At 39.5% G+C, this 20976-nt stretch overlaps 2 long non-coding RNA genes across 4 annotated transcripts; one reads left to right on the forward strand and one right to left on the reverse strand.

The window, feature by feature from the left end:
- Positions 1-219: 219 nt before the first annotated feature.
- LOC121074916 lies at positions 220-8046 on the reverse strand. Its single transcript, XR_005822616.1, has 3 exons — positions 7831-8046; positions 7140-7252; positions 220-368 (listed from the first exon to the last, which is right to left on the reverse strand). It is a non-coding gene; the product is annotated as an uncharacterized LOC121074916 (long non-coding RNA).
- A 90-nt stretch (positions 8047-8136) lies between these two features.
- Positions 8137-19750, forward strand: LOC121074918. Of its 3 annotated transcripts, none has more exons than XR_005822619.1 (5): positions 8137-8822; positions 15919-15980; positions 16165-16436; positions 17155-17249; positions 19054-19750. It is a non-coding gene; the product is annotated as an uncharacterized LOC121074918 (long non-coding RNA). The 3 variants fall into 3 exon arrangements; XR_005822620.1 differs by lacking the exon at positions 17155-17249 and having other exon boundaries at positions 8137-8246; positions 8705-8822; XR_005822618.1 differs by lacking the exon at positions 17155-17249.
- Positions 19751-20976: the final 1226 nt, after the last annotated feature.

Here is a 20976-nt window from a genome sequence, read left to right on the forward strand (position 1 = left end):
TCAGAGCAGGCAAACAGGTGGAATCCAGCTGCGGCCACAGTTGCTCTTACAATTCATGCATCATACCGAGTCCTATGGGATGCTCCTGGTGGAAAGCGCTTTACTCGTACGTTAACATATTGCCCTCAGTCTGTAGCCTGGGTCCCCGCCCAGCGAGGGTTTCATTTGCTGTTTACACATTAGCAGCAATAACAAGGAAACATGGAAGCACGCTGAGGTTTAAGATAATTATATTTGCTAAGTACAAACAAAGAGCCTGACTGCACTCTCACCATTGATCTGAGTGATTTCTGACAGCTGCTGTACCCTGATGCATTCAGATCATTGCTGCGGTGCTTACAAGTTACTTGCAGGGGTGCTTCTTCTTCCTAGGTGAAAAAAAAATAAATGATGGTAACAATTAGCAATCAGCAAACAGCCTATGGCTTGATTACAGACACAGGTAGGTTTTTGAAATAATTTGTGTATTGAACAGAGTAATTTTATTTTGCTTAAGTGCTACTTGAATATTCCTTACAGTCATATGTTCCTAGGGGGAAAAAAGCCATTACATAATAAAAAGGTTCAGGCTGTTCTTAGTGAGATCAATACAGCTCATCTGTTTACATGATTCTAACTCGGATTTGTTGAGTAAAATACTTTGGGGAAAGGTTTTCTTCTTGAATACTGAACGACAGGACTTCGTTTTCATCATTTGTTCATATTTAATTACTATGTCACGAGGCCTACATTTAATCTTAGTTTAAGAATCTGTTTTTTCCATGGCTTATTTAAGAAAGATTAAGATAGGTATTTAGTACGTGTGACTTGAGCAAAAGGTTTTTTTTTCCAGTACATAATAAAAAAGGTGTTGCAAAATAAAATGTCTTCTATTTTCCCCTCCTTTTGTGTTCAGTAGTTGACAGTTCTTATGTTTTTAATCTGTATCTTCTGTTTTCTGTCATTTTTCTCACATCCCTAAATGAATTGTAGCTTTCAACCATTTTGTTGTCCATCAAAATTGGAAAACAGAGAAATTTCACCAATTGTGAACTTGACTTTCAGTGCTGCCTGTTCTGTCATTCTTAGTTCAGCCTCAAATTTAAGATCTCTCGGTGGGAGAAGATGTATCTTCGGTGAACACTGACTTTGTCGCAGCTTGACAGCACTTTTTTATATGCCTTAGGTTTATGAGCTTTGATGTTTCATGTTTATTAAGTTGTAAATTGAAAATAAGATGAAGATTCAAAGTAAGTTTCAATCAGAGCTGTAGGATGGCTTTTTTTTTTTTTTTTTTTTTGTGGACTTCTGCACATTTTAAACCCCTTTTGCTAAGCAAACTTTTTATAAAAAGAAAAAGAACTTTGAGCAGATGACCTAGCTGATAATTGTGCTGATGGATTTGAGGCTGTAACTGCTTAACTGGGAACACTGAAAAAGTACACACGGAGAGTGAAACTCAACAGTGAGGGGCTGGAAATGGTTCTGTCTGGGGGAATTTGCAGAACCTCTGGTGAGTGTGCAATGAGTGAGCCTCTAAGTTTCACTGTGCTCACAGACACCTTGACAGCCTTGCCCTCGGCAGAGCAGCTGCCTCCCCGAGAAGCCAGGCAGCGGGGCCTCGGAGCCCCAGGCAGGCAGCAGAGGCGGCTGGGAGCCAGCCGTGCAGGTGCGAGGCTTTTCCGTATCGCTTTGCGTGCAGTCTGTGCTCCCTGCAACACTGCTGGGCTCAAGAGGTGCGATTCAGTGCAAATGAGTACTGGAGGAAAGGATTTTGCCTAGGAAGGATTACCATAAGCAGCAGAGGTAGGGAGAAGGGGTGTGTGCTGTTTTATGTCCTACGGCTGGAAAAGTTTATCTGTGCAGATGTGAGATTTCCTGCTGTGTCTTTGGACGATGTTGATATGCACATTGCTTCAGCCTTTCACTCTAATGGCATGGCTCTTCACTGCTCTCAGTTTAGAGGGCTGTTCCCAAAGAGGTAGCAGAAACTCAGGTTAAACTATATGGTCTGATTGCTGTAGCCAGTATCTATGGGGTTATTATTTTTTTTTAATTGATCTTATGAAGTATTTATTTTTTCTGTCTGAAGGTGATGAGAACTTACCGTTGTTTTGATGAATGATATCTCATCCTAAAAGAAAGGTCTAATAACTTTCTTCCTCTTTCTCTTACCTGTTCCACAACTTGTTGTTTGAGTCATACAGTCTTTTCAGTATCAGGAGGATATCAGGATTTTTTTAGCTGGTAATCCTGGACAGTTCCACTTGTTTAGTATTTTACCTAGATGTTAAATGGGACGATGACATGACAGGCAGATGGCAAGTACATTTTAAAGGTGCACCTGTTATGTGCAAGAAACTGGGAGCCTCATATGAAGTTTACGTATAACTTTTGCTATCTTGCAGACTCCTTGCTGAAGGAACTAGAGGGTGAAAAGGTGGGGACTTTCTGTGAAGGATACTGCTGCTCCACCTATGTCTGCCTCTTTTGTGCCTTGCCTAATTAGCTGGTATTTAAATCTCTTGGAGCAGAGTTCCCAACTGTATGTGTGTCGGTGACTAGCACAGTGAGATCCCACTAGAGGACTGTGGGCACTTTGTGGTTCCAGCAGTGATAACTGGTTTCAGTGTGGCGCATCTTTTTATTTTTTTAAGTGAAAATGTGCAGATTAAAGACCACAGCTGAGATGTTTACAGTTGCAACATGGTGAACAAACAGATAAGGTAATTTTCCCCCTTCTGCTAGTTACCAAAGCAACACTATAAAGATACTTTTAATTTAGTTTGGTGTTGTGAAGATTAAAGCTTAATTAAAATGCTGATATTAAAAAAAATAGTAAAACACTGGAACAGCATAGGAAAAATAGAAAGACATAATTATAGTCCAGTGAATACTTATCACTTGTTATGAATCTTTGGAGCAGAGATATTTTTTTCTCTCAATTGAGAGTAATTTTATTCTACTCATAAATCTGAATGACCAGAACAGCCTAGGATCATAGCTGTTTATAAATTAATAAGGACAGTTGGAAGGAATGCGTTATTCTGATCATAAAATACAGGACAGTGAGTTTTTCTTTGCAGGTCCATTTCTTTAAAAAATTCTCTTGCATACCAGTCAGGGTGATAGACTTTGAGAAGACAGGAAAAAAAAATTATATTCCAGTATTTCACATAGCTTGCATAGAAATTCAACTATTTAATCTTGAAAGATCTGTGACTTTCAAATTAATTATTAAACATACTCCTATTGTGAGTTTGGAAGTAGTCAGGTCTTCAAGTGGTACTTCCAAGGATAGTCTCTTTTTACCAACAGAGCTACACCGAGGTGTACCAGATGAAAAGATAGGTTGGGATGCCAGAATGGTATCACTATTAGAAATTTCTCTAGGAATGAGACTTTTATTACTTTTATTGGCCAATTAAAAACTTGTTGCTTTGCCAGATTCATCCTAATGAGTTTAAAATTGCTGTGGAGAGAACCCATGTTTGCCCAGTAGAAGGGAAACCAAGGCATGAGATGATGTTCTTTCACTGCAAAATTCCAAGTAGCGATCTCTGTCCATGACAGAGCAGGAGTGCTAGAGAAAGAGCAGCTTCAGCTTGTTAGCTTTGTTGATAGCTGTGTTGCTGGCTTCTTCAAGAACTTGCTTGCAAGATACAATGGCTGTTACCCTCAAGAAGTAACTCCAAAACCGACTCAGCTAAATATGCCCTCTTACTAACCTACTCTGTTCGTCTTGCTCAAGCATTTTAAATCCATTTTTGACCATATATCATACGTTACTTCCATGCACTGTATCATTAGCAAAATTAGTCATTTAACCTTGCATCAAAGCAACATTATATTTGTTATGATATTGTGATGACTACTGTTGACGCAACTCAGCCTTGTAGCTCAGCACTGACTTCTTGCCCTGGGATGTTGAGGAAACTGAAAGTTTACTGGGCTTGAAGGACAAGCTTATGGAAATAAATCCAGTGAGGCTGCCAAACAGACTAGAAACTGTCTGTCCCAGGATGTCTGTGAAATGCAAAGGGCTTTAGGCTGGGGGAGCATGTATGTGAAGTATTTCATCAATGTCTGCCCTGTTCTTGTCTCTTTCTTGGCTGTCTTGTTTTGCCCATTGTTGGAGACAAGATATTGCATTATCTGGAGCTTTGGTCAGGCCCACTACAGGCACTTCTATGTTATCAAGCACTTATGGCAAAAAACAAAACAAAACAAAACAAAAAACTTTCAACTTTAAAAATATGATTTTCTTTTTCTAATCAAGACACAAGTGAATTTTCTGGCTTCCAGGCTAGCATATATGTATGAGTTCTCAAAAGGCCTACAACTCACACTTACTCCAAACTTAATTTCTGATTCTGTTATATAAGCCATTAAAAAACCTCATGGTGTAAATCTCTTTGGTGATATTCCTGCAAAACTTTAAACAAACAACGAACAAACAAACACTTTTAACACAAGCAATACTTCAGGAAACTCTCTCATATGGTGCAGCTTGGATCTTGCACTGTCTTTCAGGAACCAGAGATGATGAGCACATGAAGGGCTATATAATTTAATATCATCCAGGAGCATGTACAGTTAAAAGTTATAATTGCTATCTTAAGAAAATTAAAGAATTTTTGTTCACAAAGAATTATTAGTGTCGAATATCTGCTTACAGAAAAAAAAAAAAGCCACGTAAATTTATTCTAGAATGCCATTGTACAATTTACTGTGCCAGGGACTCAGGCTATTTATGTTTTTGACTGCATCGTCTTCACTAAACTTTAAAAAAATATAAATTTCCATGGTAACCGCTGCATCACACAACAAAGACATGTATACACCACTTAGATCTTTAAAGAGGCAGACCCTAGAATGAAATATAGCTTGCAATTTATTTTATTTTTTTTACTAAATGATATTCTTCTTAGTAAATGCTCAGGTTTTGTTGATTTTCAAGAAATTCTAATTTTACATTAAAAAGCATCATATAAAATATTGCGTCTAAAATAGCATAGTTCTGTCATAAAGCCGTTAACTTGATGAGAGCCATTCATGCAGATGAGATCACTGAGCTGTAAGACAAGGGCAGGAATGGCTGTGAGGTGATGGTATTCTCTAGTTCTGTCTTCCTGTTATTTCTACTAGGTATTATTTTCCCATTTTTCATTTTTTAATCACAGTAGAGTGATAAGGTCACAGTAAGGTCACAGTGCTGGATTCTTAAAAAATATTTGTATATGTATGGTTACATTTGCCAACTGATTTTTACAGCTACTATCCTGTGAAAAAAAAGTGGAGGCCATTCCGTTTGTCTCTAACTTTGTAATGAAGCTGCAGCTATTCACTTGAGAGCATGTATCACTTTAGTAATGCTTCTCATTTTTCATCTTTCTGTTCACAGGCAGCATCTCAGGTCCCAGATCTGCACTGTGGTCCATCCAGGTCGCCTGCACTGCAGAGCGCTGGCCCAGGAGAACTTCGAGGCAGAGCCAGTGCCACTTCTCCTGGTTGCCACCTTGGGCTCCGGTTCTTATGTGGGCAATTAAACAGCTGGAGGTCTGTGGTGAGTAGCGCCTCTAGAGTATAACATTATTTATTTATTTATTTATTTATTGTTCAAAATAGATCTAAGGCAAAAAGCAAATCATACCTGAAGGTTGAGGAAAAATGTTGTGGTTTGATTGTTTCTGGACTGAGGACCTGTGGGCTGTGCCCGTGGCTTTAGCATGTGGCTATGGGCCTTCTGGCATATCACGCGAAGTTTCTGGCAAAGGCTGCTTGTTGGTATGGCCTCGTTCATGTCAGAATCACTTTCCCACTGAAATAAGCAGAGTTAGAGATTCCATCCCCCTCTCTACAATGTGGAAATACTTCATTTTTTTGGCAAGCAGAGCTGCTTGCCAATATTTAGCCCTCAGCAATTTTTTATGATTGAGTTATAAAACCTGGAAATAAGAGCTTATAATGAAAATGCCAACACCACATTAAAAATAGCAGGAGCAGTGGGTACAGCTGTAATGATGTTCTTTGCTTTCATTTTAATTCCTTCTCCAAACCAGCTCTGCTTCCTGCAGCACTGGAAGTAAGAGATGTTCTCAGTACCTGCTGCTCTGAACACGCTGTGTGTGGGTGTGCAGTGCACAGGCTCCCAGATGGGCTGCCTCAGCACACATCCAAATTTTGAGCTATGCTGCACCATTCCAAGAGGGAGAGGAGGGGCGATAAACCAAAGGACGGGGAACAGTTATCATGGGAATAAATGTTCCCTTTATGTAATCAATCTTATACCTAGGAAACTCCAATCATTTGACTTAAGTTTCTCCTAGTTTATACCCATGTAAGGGAAGACCAGAGATTCCTGATTTCATGGGAAGAGCTTTCCCTCTGCTGCTGGTGCCAGCAGCTCTGGGATTGTTCTGCATTCCTCTGCAGCACTGTTTTCCTTTTGGGATCATCTGACTCTCTCTCTCCATCTGTTGAAGAAACTTTTCATACAGAATGGACATAGTATAATCTCCTGCAACTTGAAATACTTCCATCTAACTGAATTTTTTGGATGTTCAAAAATGGCATCTAGCTGGAATGCAACAGCTTGGAATGGGGCAGAGGGAAGAGCAGGCGTTAGTGGTGGTGCCATTGTGGGAGGGCACTTTGGAAATGCTGAAAGCTTCACTGTTTATTCTGTCTCTCCCTCTCCACTTCCTATTTCTCTCCTTTCATCTGCATGTACCTTCTTTCTGTCAGGAGTTTATTTGACTGAATGCTGGAGTGGAAGATTAGGTAATTAGTAAATTAATGTTACTTGGTTGTCTGTTACAATCGAGTGACACATCTCCAAACACAGGGCTGAGGTTTAATCGCGCTAGCCATTGATTCTGAATGTGCAGCAGAGCACCGTGTCCATCAAGGCAATTCTGTACAATTAGTCATTCTTGACCAAAAGTTATTATTATGATAACTGCTAATAAATTACATTTTCAAAGTCATTCTGATGTCACAGTTCTGGGGGCTGTGAATGTAACAGAGAAGTTCACCGTAATGAGGCCTAGCAACCCTCTTGGTAAAGCTTTATTGTTAGTTTCACTGACATGCTTCATGAGTAGTTTTATGAGAAGTCTTTGTGGACATATGCACCTTAACTTCATAGCTGCACTTACATACTGAAGTTTTTTATGAAGGCCGTAAATGCAGAACCTGTGTAAGTTTCTCCAGTGTCCAATGGATGTGGAAGAATCCCCAGTTCTTCAGGCAGCTCTGCTGAGTTCTGAAACTGGAAGAGAACAGTGGAGTTGGGGAAATAAGACATCCATGGATTGAGTTGGATGACAAGTGGTAGTAAAAGTGAAATGAAGGCAGATTGCAAATTGAAAGGGGCGTTGAAAGTTGAGACACAGACAAAGACAAGCTGTAGGCTGAGGAAGGAGAGGCAGTTACATTTCTTCAGCAAAACTTCCTAAAAGTTTCAGTGTGGAGGGAATGGAAGGACCTATTTGCACAATATGCTGTTGCTTGGAGCCTTGGCTGTGCAATTTTCCCCAGCATTAGGAATGCATTTTAAATAACTGTTTACATTGCTATGGCAACCCTGTAGACTGGCCATTTCTTCGCTGTAGTCACAAACTAAAAGAGCATAAAATCCCAGAAAATTTTTCTGCAGCTTGTGCATTCCTATAACCCATCTGTGAATTAGTTCACAATGACTACAATTAAGAGATTTTCTCGTTGGCTTTTGCCACTTGTCTATTCTACTTTTGTTTCTTTTCACCTGAAATATGTCCTTCAGAGGCAGGATCCCATTAATCACTGTCTTTTCCCATTAGTATAACTGTACTGATTTTCAGAGATTACCTGTAACATGTAAGCAACGTGTTGATGAATGAGCCCTTGAAATTCCATGTTTAATCTCTGTGGTAAAAGACTATTTCTGTTAATATAACAGTTTCTTTACTTTAGATAATTGCACCTTTCTTGATTGTCAGATACTCAGTGAAATAAGTAGGAAGAGAAGTATGACTGTAGCTGAATCATTTGTGAAATGAACATCCCCTTTCTCCTCCTCCTCCTCCTCAATTCCACCATCATTATGACACAACATAGAGAAAAGGATGCTCTGCTATCCAGGAGAGACAACCAAGGTGATTGGCATAGGGCTGGCATTAACAGCTTCAGTAGCTGAATGTAGAACATGCAAACTACTGCAAGCCCCAATCCCTTTGTGGGATGGCCTTACACACATTTTCAAAATTAATAAGGAAATACCGAATGTATCCTTTGAACATGTATTAACAAGCAGTGGTTTTGAACTGGCCGGAATGTTGTTTTTGCTCAGGACCATGTATCCTGTGGTCAGCTAATGCCCACAGTAGTAACTGCTGAAGCTGAAATGATATTTTTTTGTTGATGCTGTAACTTATGAACACTGTTGCATGTCCATACCTTAAAAGAGATGGAGCCCCTTCTATAAATTACATATTTACATTTACACAGCTACTGAATCTTTTATATGCAGTTTCAGTGAAAACAATGTCTCCCAGAGTGTTAGTCTGTCAGCTCCTATTGTATGCAATTAAAAAAGGGCAGTGAAAGCAAGTAAAAGTACTCTTGTGTTTTTTGAGATCTAATCTTTGTAAGAAAAGGAATCTGAGATGTCAACAGTAGTGCATTGTGGTAGAGCAGTGCATTAACAGTATTTTTTTGTTCTTTTCCTGATTAGTCGCTTCAGCTGTAAGTGAGGTAACAATTTAACAGAGGTAACTCGTTATGTGGAATGACTCTGACTGCTGAGATACTTAAAATCATCTTGTGACACTCTGGAGCTCAATGCATAAAATATTAGCTTGGTAAGTAACTCTCCTGCTGGATAGAGCCTTTTTCTTTCAGAAGTTAACCTAAGGATATGAGAAATCTGTCCTTACATATAGTGTCTGATCTAGTGCCAGTGCCTAAGGATGTCCTTGGAAAGATTCCCATCTTTAAACATTGGATCAGGGTCCGTGGTGCAGTATCTGAAGTGCTGAGGCTCGGATTGGCAGCAATAAAATATGGCATTACTGTTTTCAAAGTAGAAAAATGGCTATAAGAGCATAGGTTGACTGTGGAAATACTGACAAGAAAAAGGAGGAGCTGTATGAAGGCAGAATGAGGGAATTTATAGAGAATAATCTTGGGAATTGGGAAAAGTAAAATAATAGGTGTTTTTTCCAGTTTGTTCACATCTCTTACAATACGTAGGGGAGAGTAAAACTAACCATTTTCCTCCACTAGACTGGGTAAATATTATCCCTGTTTCAAAGACGTGAAGGATAGGACACACAAGTACATCACACAGTGAAGTCGAGGGTGATTATTGTGGAATGGCTGAGGCACGAATGTTGAGATGCCCTGCACTAGCTCCACAGGAAGGCATAATTAGGTGCAAGATCAGTTATCTTTTGCCCAGAATTACAGAATGCAGTGGGAACTAGCAAGTCTGCACATGATCTTGAAGACATGCTCAGCAGGGAAGGAGACAATCCCTGCAGGGAGCTGCTGTAGGTTTTTAAGGGCTTTTGTCCTCATATTTATAAGTCTGATGACAACAGGCTCATGTCTAACTTACAGCAATAGAACAGTAAGCAAAATATGGAGCAGAGGTTTAGGTGATAAGCCCAGCATTGTGTGTATCATTTTGTTAACACATTAGGTATAATGGCTACCTTTTTTCTTGTATATTTGCACAATGGTTTGTGCAATTAGCTTTTGGTCCATGTATTCTTGCATTTCTATAACTGTACTGCAACTGAACAACAGCATGTTATTAAAGCTGACAACAGAATTTATGAGGCCCTGGTGCCCAGCCATGTGCTTTGAAGAATAAAGCATGCATGAGCAAATCCACAAAACCAGTAACCTCTCTGGACATGCAGGAACTGTGATATTTTGCATTGTGTTGTAGCAATACTAGAAACCAACAAAGGGGCTGGTTTCTCTCCCAGAGCTATAGTGAATTTGATGGCACTGCACAGACTTGGACATATATTAAACAGAGCCATGTTTACTTGTGCTGCATAAGAATCACAGGGGGGAGCAAAATCAATGTTTTCCAAATGGAATAGAAAGAAGCCGTTAGGGAAAGAAATGGTATTTTCAAGCTTCTTTGAAAGGTAACACAAACAATGCATAGAGTAAAAAAAAATCCTCAAAGAAAAAGCACTTACCAATGTCTTCTTCACTATATATTTACCTTTCTTTGGAGGGGTCTACCAAGGTAGGTCCTTGGTATTATTTTAAAAGGGTGATGCATGTGTGAATAAACAGGCTTTTGGAACTGATGTTTTGAGTTGCAAGCTGCACAATGCATTTGTACATCTCAACAGCACAGAAGACACTCAGATTTTAGAGTGGCACTTAGATGACACTGAGAGTGCATGATGCAGTGGCATAATGAAACAGAGATCAATGTTAAAATGAATGTAACACCACTGAGGAGTACACACAGATCAATACTCTTGTAAGCCATAGAGTATAATCCTGCTGTATAGGTCTTGTTAGATAGTACAGTCAGTTCTGTGAAGACATATTTTTCTGCATTTCATAAACCTCTGACTTATCTGTCCCAAAGACTGTATTAAAATGTCCTTCTTTTGGAATGCAAAGGTTTGAATCTTTGTCTTCCCACCTATGCATGCAAAGGAAAATATGCAGTGCATAATAGTAAACCCCCAATCTTCAAAAATGTGGAACAGGAAGATGAGATGGACAGCCAGCAATGATCTGCGTTTCAGGAAGTCTTTGAAATATTATTATATCCCTGTTCCCTCCCTTTCTGCCTCCTCCTTTTCTTTCAGGAATATATTTTAAGCACAGTTACTGAAAATGCAGTCTCAAGGGAAAGGGGGAGGTCAGTCTTGCAACCCTCACTTATATTGTACGAAGAACTTGCTTACAGTTATTTTCCACCTTCTGATTTTTAGAGCTTAAAACCATTAAGAAAAGATCAGAGAGGTTTCTCTCCTTTCTTGATGCATGGATAGCCTTGGAAATAGAATGTGGTTATTAGCGTAGACGGAAGGTGTGCACTCGCTTTCTCATATATATGTGCATGTATATATGTATATTCCCTAAAGAGCTTAGGATATCTGCATTTCTTCTCGTGACACTGCAAACTTAGTGCCTCTCAGAATCGCCATGCTTTAAGTTTTATCGTTGGATGATTTGTAGGGACTAGTGATGGTCAAGCTGCTGTTAATGGCTCTAGCACGCCAAGTCAAACTGTTCCCTGGAAGGAAGTAGGCAATGTAAATATAAGAGAATAGTCAAAGTTTATTTCCTCCTTGACAGGAAATTTATTACTGGAAGAAGTAAAAATGATAGCAGCTTCAATCTGCCTTAAGTCAATTCCCTTGTACTGGTCCCAGCATGTGCAGAAAACAGACAAGCATTATTCAGCAGTGCAGGTGCTGTCAGGTAAGCGGGGATCAGGAAGTGCATGAAGCGGCACTAGCAGCAATTAACTGCAGCGTTCATTATTGTTGTCCTGCATGGATTTGATGCTTGGTGCCACTGAACTTCCATTTTTTGAGTCTCAAGTTTGCCAGCCCATGATAGCACTGTATTGCTGCCTGGTTTGATATTGTAAAATGATTTTTCTTAGAAAGATGCACATGGAGGAGTGAATGGCTCCATGGACATGGCAAATCAAGTGGAATTTAGCTCTGTGCCATGGAAGACCACATGTAACAGTAAAAAACACTTTCTGTGGCTATTGTTTCCTTAATTCATCCTGCATTTCACTGCCTGAAATGGTTTAGTAATTCATTCCAGTCAGCTGCCACACTGATATGTGTAGTATTGCACCTGCTACTGGTCAAAGGCATTGGGATGTTCCAGATCTGTCAAATGTTTTAGAGCAACCTTGGCTACCAAAATAGTCATGTGGGACCAGACCTACACCGCACTGGAGCTTTCATCTTTCAATCCTGCACGGGCATGGGAGGCAACAGGCGCACATTCTGTCACATTTTGTGGAAACATGGTACTTTATCACAGGTGAAATGGTGGGAATTGCATTTCCCATTTCTTTCCTAGCGTGTTTTAAGCTCAGGTTTCGTTGAGACACACATATTCTTCTCAGCCCCTTAGAATGAGCAGGTTCTTGATTTATTTTCAGCTGCAGATGTATAAATGATAATATATCTCAGTTTCTAGTTTGTGTCTGTCTTCTCCTTTCCTCTAATATTATATTTTTCCTTACCATTTCCAAAGGAAGCCACTAGTTCTATCCTTAGACCTGTGATGTTATGCCCATTTCCTCCCCAAGACGACTTTATTCTTTTCAATAGGAAGCATGCATGTTTATGAAGAGTGGAGAACAGCCAAAGCAAATAAAAATAATTTAATAAATATATAATTGCAGTGGTGCTTCAGGGAAAAGTTTCTAGGCAAAATCTAATAACAATGACTGGGGATACCATTAGCACTGTGTGTTGATTCCAGATCCCCTGGGGTGATCTAATAATTCAGCCTGTGTTTTCCAGTCCCTCTTGGCCTTAATAGCTGTTATGATCATTAAGTGTAACCTGCCAGAGACTTTGGTTTCTAAATGCCTTTGTAATTCCAAGACTAAGTCTGTGTCCCCTTGTGAGGGTATGAAATTGATGAGGAAAAAAACCCATTCTCGTAGTCTCTCAAGGCTCTGTTCACACTCCTATTCCAAGCTCTCTTTTTCAGCCAGCATCTACACCCTGCAACTTTTCACAGCTGTTTCTGAGCTTCAGTAAATCTTCACTCTTTCTGAAACTGCGGCAGCTTTAAAATACTGTTGCACTTGCCCACATTTATCATCCTCGTGTTCAGTGTTTGCAATTGACCCCATCTACTGCAGTCTTGGGTGTGTGGCTGAAGGAAACACACCGAATTGTCACCACTGCAAAGGCCACGCTGAGGTAGATGCTCTTCGTGATGCTACTCTGGCTTCACAAAGTTCAGTGTTGTCAGAAACCCGTCAGCTCTAGCTTCTGCCAGAACGTTACAAACATTTCTTCTGCTTCTAGGGGAAAAAGCAAAAACTTGTTAAAGGGGTTGTTCCGTGTCATATTAATCGGCAGTACTGACAGTGCGTACGCAGCTGCAAATATGGGAGCTCACTTCCTTTGTTGCAGAGAGCAAGACCGCAGTATACAAACAAAGCAAGGCACAAACATTCGACTAATCTGTCATTCCCTGCTGAACTTGCCTGAAATTTATTGCCGGTTAGATAGCATTTCTCTCTGTTTACTGATTTGATTGAAAGGATGATTTATCAAGGCTTAGCATCGCATTGAAAGCTGCACTCTGGTCCGAGGGGTAATGAGTTGTAGACACATCTCATTCTCCTTCCTCACGTGACTGTGAGCGATTGCCCAGCAAGGTGAGGATTTACAGCCCTTGGTGTGACACACCTGCACTTCTGCTGGGGATTGCTGATGCTGGCTTCAGGATCAGCCCACTGCTGGCCCCTCCAAGCAGGAGGGGAGATATATTATTTATCAGGAGGTTTCAGGTAGCTGCAGAAAGACAAAAGGGAGCATAGATGGGGGGGGGAGGGGGGGCGGAGCAGAATGGGAAATGACAATGGGAAGGGCAATGAAAATGACAAGAAAATAAAATATTTAACAATACCAGGAAGTGAAATGACAGCTTCTTGTTGTCACTGCTGCTATCCCTACTGTCACTTCATGGTGTGGCTTAACACTGCTTGACATTGTCTTGGCTGACTACTGTAGCACAGTCCCGTATTTGTCTCATCACAATACATGGGAAACTAATGCCTTCTCTCTGAGTGTGCATTTGTTTTGGTTATGGTGGGTTTTTCTTAAACAGCACTGGTATTTGTTTCAATCACAACAATACCCATCATCTCACCTTAATTTACAGAGTCATAACTGGCAGTATTTCTTCCCAGCGTAAGGAGTGCATTGGAACAAATGCCGCTATTTATCAGCTGTAATGCAGTTCTTTATAAAGGTCTTATGTGAGCAAAGAATAAAAATGCAATGATAGTCTCACAATAAATACCCTAAATCCTTTACTGCCTATTTATGGTGTAATCTCTGTACAGTTGTACAATATATGGCTGTTTAGAAAAAGCTCCAGAATACAGTTATATGGTTTATTTGCCAGGAGATGGCAATGGTGATCTACTGCAGTATTAACTTATATACATGGGGCCCATATAGCTCTTCCAACACAACAAACTTCAGTATGAATGAAACCAAAGTATCCCAATACTGGCTTTGTCTTTCGTAGTTCTGACTTATTTCAGTTGGTGCTATTCTTTGTAAAGAAAGTTTTTTATTTTTTTCTTGTTTTTGATTGAAATGGCTGTCACTACATTTTTTTTTTTTTAAAAAAGATGTCTAAATACAACCATACTGGTATTCTGGAAAACAGAATATTATTTAAAAACAGAGATCCAATACCATTGAATTAGATGTGCCATGTGTCAGAAAAATCAACTGATTGATGAAAGTAAAAGCTTAAAAGAATGTGCTTCGTTTTACAGTATCAAAATTGAGCTTGAGCAGTTAATGAAATGTAAATTATAGGTTATGATATTAAAAATCACATTATAATTTTTTATTAAGCTGCTTGAAGTATGGACTAAAAGTATGCAGATGCAAACCATTTTACAGACTTTGAAAATATCTTTGGTCTGCAATGTTGCCTGAGTTGTCACATTACCTTATCCTATAGTAAAGCATGCATTATTCTCACCTGAATTGGTGCAGTGAAGGTGTTCACATGTAGAAGACCCCTGCCATAAGCAGTGGAAGTATAAGTCTGGCTTTTTAGGGTATTGTTCTCCTGCTTCTCCTGATGGTCCATTTGTTACTTTTCTCCCTAGAAAGCCTGTGAAATTTGTAAAGCTGGTTTGTGTTTGTTTACCACCTATTTGCCAGTTTTCAAACAGAAGAAGTAGTGAGCCCTTTTTGCATTTGCAGTGGGGCCATGTGTGTGGTCACTCTGCTCTCCCCAGCTACATCTCCATCATTAAGGAGCGAGCTGGGCACACTGCTGCTTGCTAACTCTGCTCTGAAGAAGACGTGGGATCACGCAGAGCAGTTACCATCTTCCACCAGGGAACTACTCCCATGGCTTTCCCTTTGGTATTCTGAGATACACGATCTGTGTCTTACGGCTGTCAGTATGTGACTCTCAGCTGAGAGGTTTATCCACCCTCAAGTTAAAATATAAGTGCTTTAACTGCATCTGCTCTTTGTTATCATGTCATACACAGCACGACCAGTTTAGATGTACAGTTTTATAAGAGGCCATGCAGCCTTGTCATTTCCAGTCCCATAGTGCTTGGTATCTGAGGATAGCTCCTGACTGCCATCAGATACTTAAGTTAGCTTCATGTTAGCTTGTTCTTACGCTGCTGACAGTATCTCTGCTCCACCGTGGAGCTCGGTGAAGAATACCCCCACGTCTTTACTCAGCTTCCCACGTGGATGTTGCAGCTCCAGGAAGTTTTACCCTGCATGTACCCGAGCTGGTGGCTTAAAGCCAGCTTATGTGCATTTTCTGGTGCTGCATAATCACAGTACTGATTGTCATAGAAACATCCCCCCAAAAATAACAGGTTTGTTTGAGCACATTTCTCATTTGAGCCTATTGCTCCTGCAGAGGGTCAGCACTGACCACACATTTATTTCTGCTCTTCTCTTGGTGTCCTGTTTGCTTCTCCCTGCCCCAAGAGCTGTACTGAGCAGTCACAATCCCAGAAAAGTCCTTCTCTTCCAGAGTAAGCACAGTGAGTAAGAGAAACCATGACCTTTGCCTATCTTCCCCAAAACAAGACCTTTGAGGTATTGACTGCTCTATTGGAAGTAGCGGCTCAGCTGTCAGTTAGAACTAATTTGAGTAACTGCAAATTTAAATGCCAGCATTATTGTCTCTTCGTTGTTATTACTGTAGTGTTGCCAGAAGAAATGGCCAGGACAGTGGATGTGTGAGGCTGTGAGGCAAGTATGGAATAGGTAAGGAGCGCTTATCTGTAACAATGGATGACATAAGGGATAAAAAGAAAGAAAGAAAAAAAAAGCTCACTTTTTTACTGTTTCAAATATGTTTACTTATGTTTACTTTTTCAAAGCTCTTTGTCACCGCAGTATCTGCCTTCCTACCACTAAAATGTCTTTCCTTTTCCTTGTTCTGCATTAGATGGTGTTCACTCAATGCCCACCGTACAAGGAAGAAATGGCAAACTTCGAGCATACACGCAGTGTTTTCCTCAGTGCTGCTCTCTCCACACCTTTGTATCAGACACCTCCTGTGCCAGGATCTACCTGCTCAGCACTCATGATCCACTTCGTAGGGGAACAGCCAGCTCCATGTAAGCAGTGGCAGGAGACACCCTTGTAGACAACAGCAATCACACATCTGTAACACCATCCTTCCACTCAGATCCCACACAGAACAGAGGAAAGGTAGAGGTAAGAAAAACCTTTGTCAGTTGTTTTTTTTCCCAATAAGAAAAATGATCTATGGAGTGAAAGGAACTGACCAAGTGAAAGCAGTAGAAGAAAGAGAGTAGTGTTTAGTATCTGGTGGCTGCTCGAGCCTTGTATCAGCCAAACTCTCCTTTTCCTTCCCTCCTTTTTTTTTTTTTTTTTTTTTTTTTTTTACCTCTTTAGATTCCACTAGAAAACTGCACAAAGTTAATCACTACATTCAGTGCTTCTGTCTTCCCTGAGCACTGGGGCAGCCACATGTGTCACCTTGTGGCGAGGTTCTCTAGCAGCTCCAACATCTACCAGGGCTGTGAATCATACTGGTGGTGGTCATGTCTCTGTGAAGAAGGATTTTGCAGAAAGGGCAAAATGATGTTCAGAGTGACAGTTTCTCACTCAAGATGTCTTGTCTTCTCTGCTGGGTCTCTTGCTGTGAATACCACGTTCATGTCAGCAGTGTGGAGGGAGGAATTATGAGTTCCCCTTTTCCTATCACTTATTTAGTACCCGTTCCTCTCTCCCTTGTCTTATCCACTTAGGTCGTGCTTATGCTCCAGTACAGAGCAGAGATATGAATGTTAGCTTGAAATGAATTAGCTCAGCTGTCCTTTTACTTCCCTAAAATCTGTACTGTAAACATACCAGACTGCAGGCTCTTGAGAGGGGCGATTATTTACAGGCTTGTTTTTATGTTGTTCAGTAGAGCAGGGCCCAAACTATAGAGGCTCTGGATGCAACTGTAGTGCAGATAATCTTCACAGTGACCCAGAGGGAGAACCAAGGCCACACTCAGAGGTTAGCAGTTCATAATGGGTAAAAAGAAGTTTAAATTTCTGAATTATAAAGTTGTAAAAAAGATTCAAAGGGAAGTAAGGGCATCCTCAGCCCACTCTTTGATAGTACAATACATAAAAAACAGATTTTGTAGGAGTATAATAAAAGATTGTATAGGAGTATAATAAAACCCAGACACAAGTCTGAAAAATTCATTAGTTTCTGCCATGACTAAAATAAGCACTGTCTATGAAAACTACTTTGCAATGGTAATGAAAAGCGAGTGGAAAAGCAAGTGTTAGCCCCAGTGCTGCGACGTGAAATAATTTCTCTGTACTCGGATCCGTCATTGCGAACAATGTTGTTGATTATAAACCACATCAAATTCTCAGTCCCCCAAAACATGTATTTTATTTTGCAGTTTTTCTAGTAATTATGAAATCAACAGAATACGATCTAGTTTTACCACAATTAAGCTAAATATATACTTTAAATGATATAAAGTACTTGGTAATTGTAATATCTCCATAGCAGTAGCTTCCTTCCCAGAACAATCGGCAATGTTTCTTATGCATTTTTAGGGGTGGCATTTAATGATAATGACAATACTCAGCTTTCTCATAGTTTTATAATTTAAACTGTACTTAGATACATTTTAGAATCAACATTTGACCTGCAGAGCTTCAATTATTGTTATTTGATAAGAGGGGCCTCCAAGATGTGAATGAATTTTATGGCCCCTTCGGTGTACATGAGTTTGATGGAGGGATGGTGACACAGACTTACGGCACTGCAAGCCGTTCTCTGAAAACAGGTTTATATCCCGTCACTTGTGAGATCGTGTTCACTCGTAAAGCTATTACCATGCCGTTGTGCTGAAGACCTCTGGGCTCAAGGAAATAGAAATGCTTGTCTTAGGCACTTGGTGAGAGAGTGGCTGCATGGTATTTTGGTTCAAGCAACTGCTGCTTGCTCAGAACAGAAGGTCTGGCTGGTGTGTCGTGTCCATGATGGGCCTGGGGACAACGATTGTACCTCAGTACTTTTCTCAGATTTTGCCAGATGCATATGTGGCTCAAGAGACAGCTCAAAATTCTCCACCAAGCTGGGAATGTCTCTACTTCAGCAGTTTTGTCTTCTGCCAGCCTTAGAGATGGTCATTTACTGCCATTCTGGCCACCAGAACTGAGTGAATACTCCAAAATTTTGTTTACAGGTATTGAAATAAAAACCCTGACTTCGTTTGGAAGAAAAGGCAAGACAAGGTCATTTGTAATTGTACCCTAACTTAATATTTATATACACATTTGTTTAGAAAAATAATAATAATAATAAAAAAAAAACAATCAGGAAACAGAAACATTACAATTTAATATAGCCAGTGACACAAAACAAATGTAGACTCAAGAATAACAAGTGTCCACTAATGTAATAATAAAACTGGTTCACAAATAACTGACTGTTGAGAGCATCTTACATAGTGTTTCCACCCCTTTATTATGCAACATAAACTAGCATAAACTTTTGCTATACGATAAATTATTTAGTTGCATAATTTTGAACAATGAGCACATGAATTTAAAAATTAGATTGGTTAGAGTTTTCCATACTGCTCAAAGTTGGCTTGCAAATGGTCAGTGGGAGCTTCCCGCCATCTTCAGTGGGGCTTTTGAAAATCTTATCCTTCACTGATTAGTTGTAGATACTTTTCACTTCCATTTGACCTTGTTTATTCTGTATGATACTATTTGTCTGAGAGGTATTTTACTGTCTAGTTTAATACTAACTTTTTTATCATTTGGTTCAATAATTTACTTTTTTTCAGGTCAGAGAAAGGTGAAGATCAGAAAAAGTTAAGACAGGTCCCATACACTTCAAATACTGTCTGCCTAGCTGTAGTTAGAAATGATGATTGCTTAATATTCAGAATACTATACTACTGAATTCTTTCCTATACTTTCATGAAAGGTCTTTCATGAGGAAACTATTATGGTCATATTTAAAATAATTAAAATATTTTTTCTTTATTGAAGTGGAGTTGACAAATGAGTTTATATTAAAAAATGTAATTTTTTTTTTTTTAAGTTTCTGGTTTTATATGTGTAATGACACCATTTTCTATGTTAAACTATATTTGTTATATAACCTATAGCAGTTGATATATTTTGGACCATGCAATAACATGTTCAAATTCCTTCCAGAATGTGAAATTGTCACCAGAGTTTTAAAAGAGGCTCTCAGAGGCCCCAAGCCATTGGAAAATTAAAGTTCGGGAAAAGTGCACTAAAGGGAAAATCAGTGTTTTCTCAAAGACTCTTAAGAAATAGTAAAGAAAAGCAAAAGCAATTAGTCTTCCATTTTTTTAATGCAGTCTGAAAGCACAACAGCCTCTTATCTATCTCCCAGTTTGTGGATATACATTTGATTTTGCCTTTTCCTCCTAAAATCAGTCAGCGCAGTGAGACAGTACATGAAGTCCCTTGGGCACGGTATGGTGAATATAGCCCTCAGAAACTTTTTTCTTCTCCTGTCTCTACAAGACAGTGCATTCTCTATTCTCATGAATGTCTTCATGAAAACATCCATGGGATGACTGTTAGAGAAACAAAGAGAACTAACAGAGAGAAAATGCAATTACCAGAAAAAGTGAATTGCTAGCTATATGCTGATGTATATTTATCATACAGGATGTGTATTTTTCATTATCTACAAGAGATAAAGTTCTCTCAGCTACAGAAAAAACACAAAAGGGGTTGGTTTTGTCTGTTGAAAGATTTCTGTTTTCATTGGACTCTGTGGTTAGTCTGTTGCCTTCCTTGGGTGGCTACTTATTAAAGCCTTTCTACATCAAGAGCTCCTCTACTATACCCTGTGCACATCCAGATACCTCTCCTTTGATCGAGGGTATACAGCCTATTTTTTGAGCACTTTTTTCTTTTCTTCTCCCAATTACTTGCACGCACAGCCAGAGCTGAGGCTCAAGATTTTTTTTTGTCTCCATCATTTCAGCATTTCAATGTAAATACAGCTGAGGTTTTAAACCAGCTAGAGCAGCGCTGAGTTCAGCATAAGTTAACCTCCTTGTTTTTTCAACATTCTGGATGTATTTTGTAGCTTGAACTGTGCTCGGTGTTTCTGAAGACAGACTGCTACTATTGCTCGTTGTGACTGGTTTACATATTGTTTGGCTACAGCCCCATTACACAGCAGTCACAAACTGCAGTACAGACACAGGCTAAGAAATGTTACAAATACCCATCGGTAGGGTTAACAGCCTTTTTGAAGACCAGTTTTGAATGACCAGTTTTGGTGACCACCTTTCATAAACCTGTCTAAAACAATTTTTGTGCTATACTTTCAAAAAATAACAACAACAAAACAACAACAAAACCCAACACCAAAAAAAATAAAAATCCACAGTACAATCCTCTCTTTCCTCTCTACTTATTTTATTTTCCACTGACATGAATTTAGAACAGAAATCCAGGCTCCATTTCACACATCTTAATAGATTTGATAGATCATATTGTTCAAGAAAAGTCTTAATATAGTGCATCTTTAGTTGAAATGATTTAGGAAGTCGGAATCTAGGACTTTTAAATCTTTCTCAATTCAATATAATTAAACATTAACCAATTTTGCTAGTGTAACATAACTGTTACAAGCCACTATAAAACCCTGGTTTCTTTGCTTTGTGTGAAGAACCCGTCTGGTGTAAACCAAGACTTCCTCGATAACTACATTTGTT

This window comes from Cygnus olor, chromosome 9 (genome assembly GCF_009769625.2).
Source record: "Cygnus olor isolate bCygOlo1 chromosome 9, bCygOlo1.pri.v2, whole genome shotgun sequence".
Lineage (NCBI taxonomy): Eukaryota > Metazoa > Chordata > Aves > Anseriformes > Anatidae > Cygnus > Cygnus olor.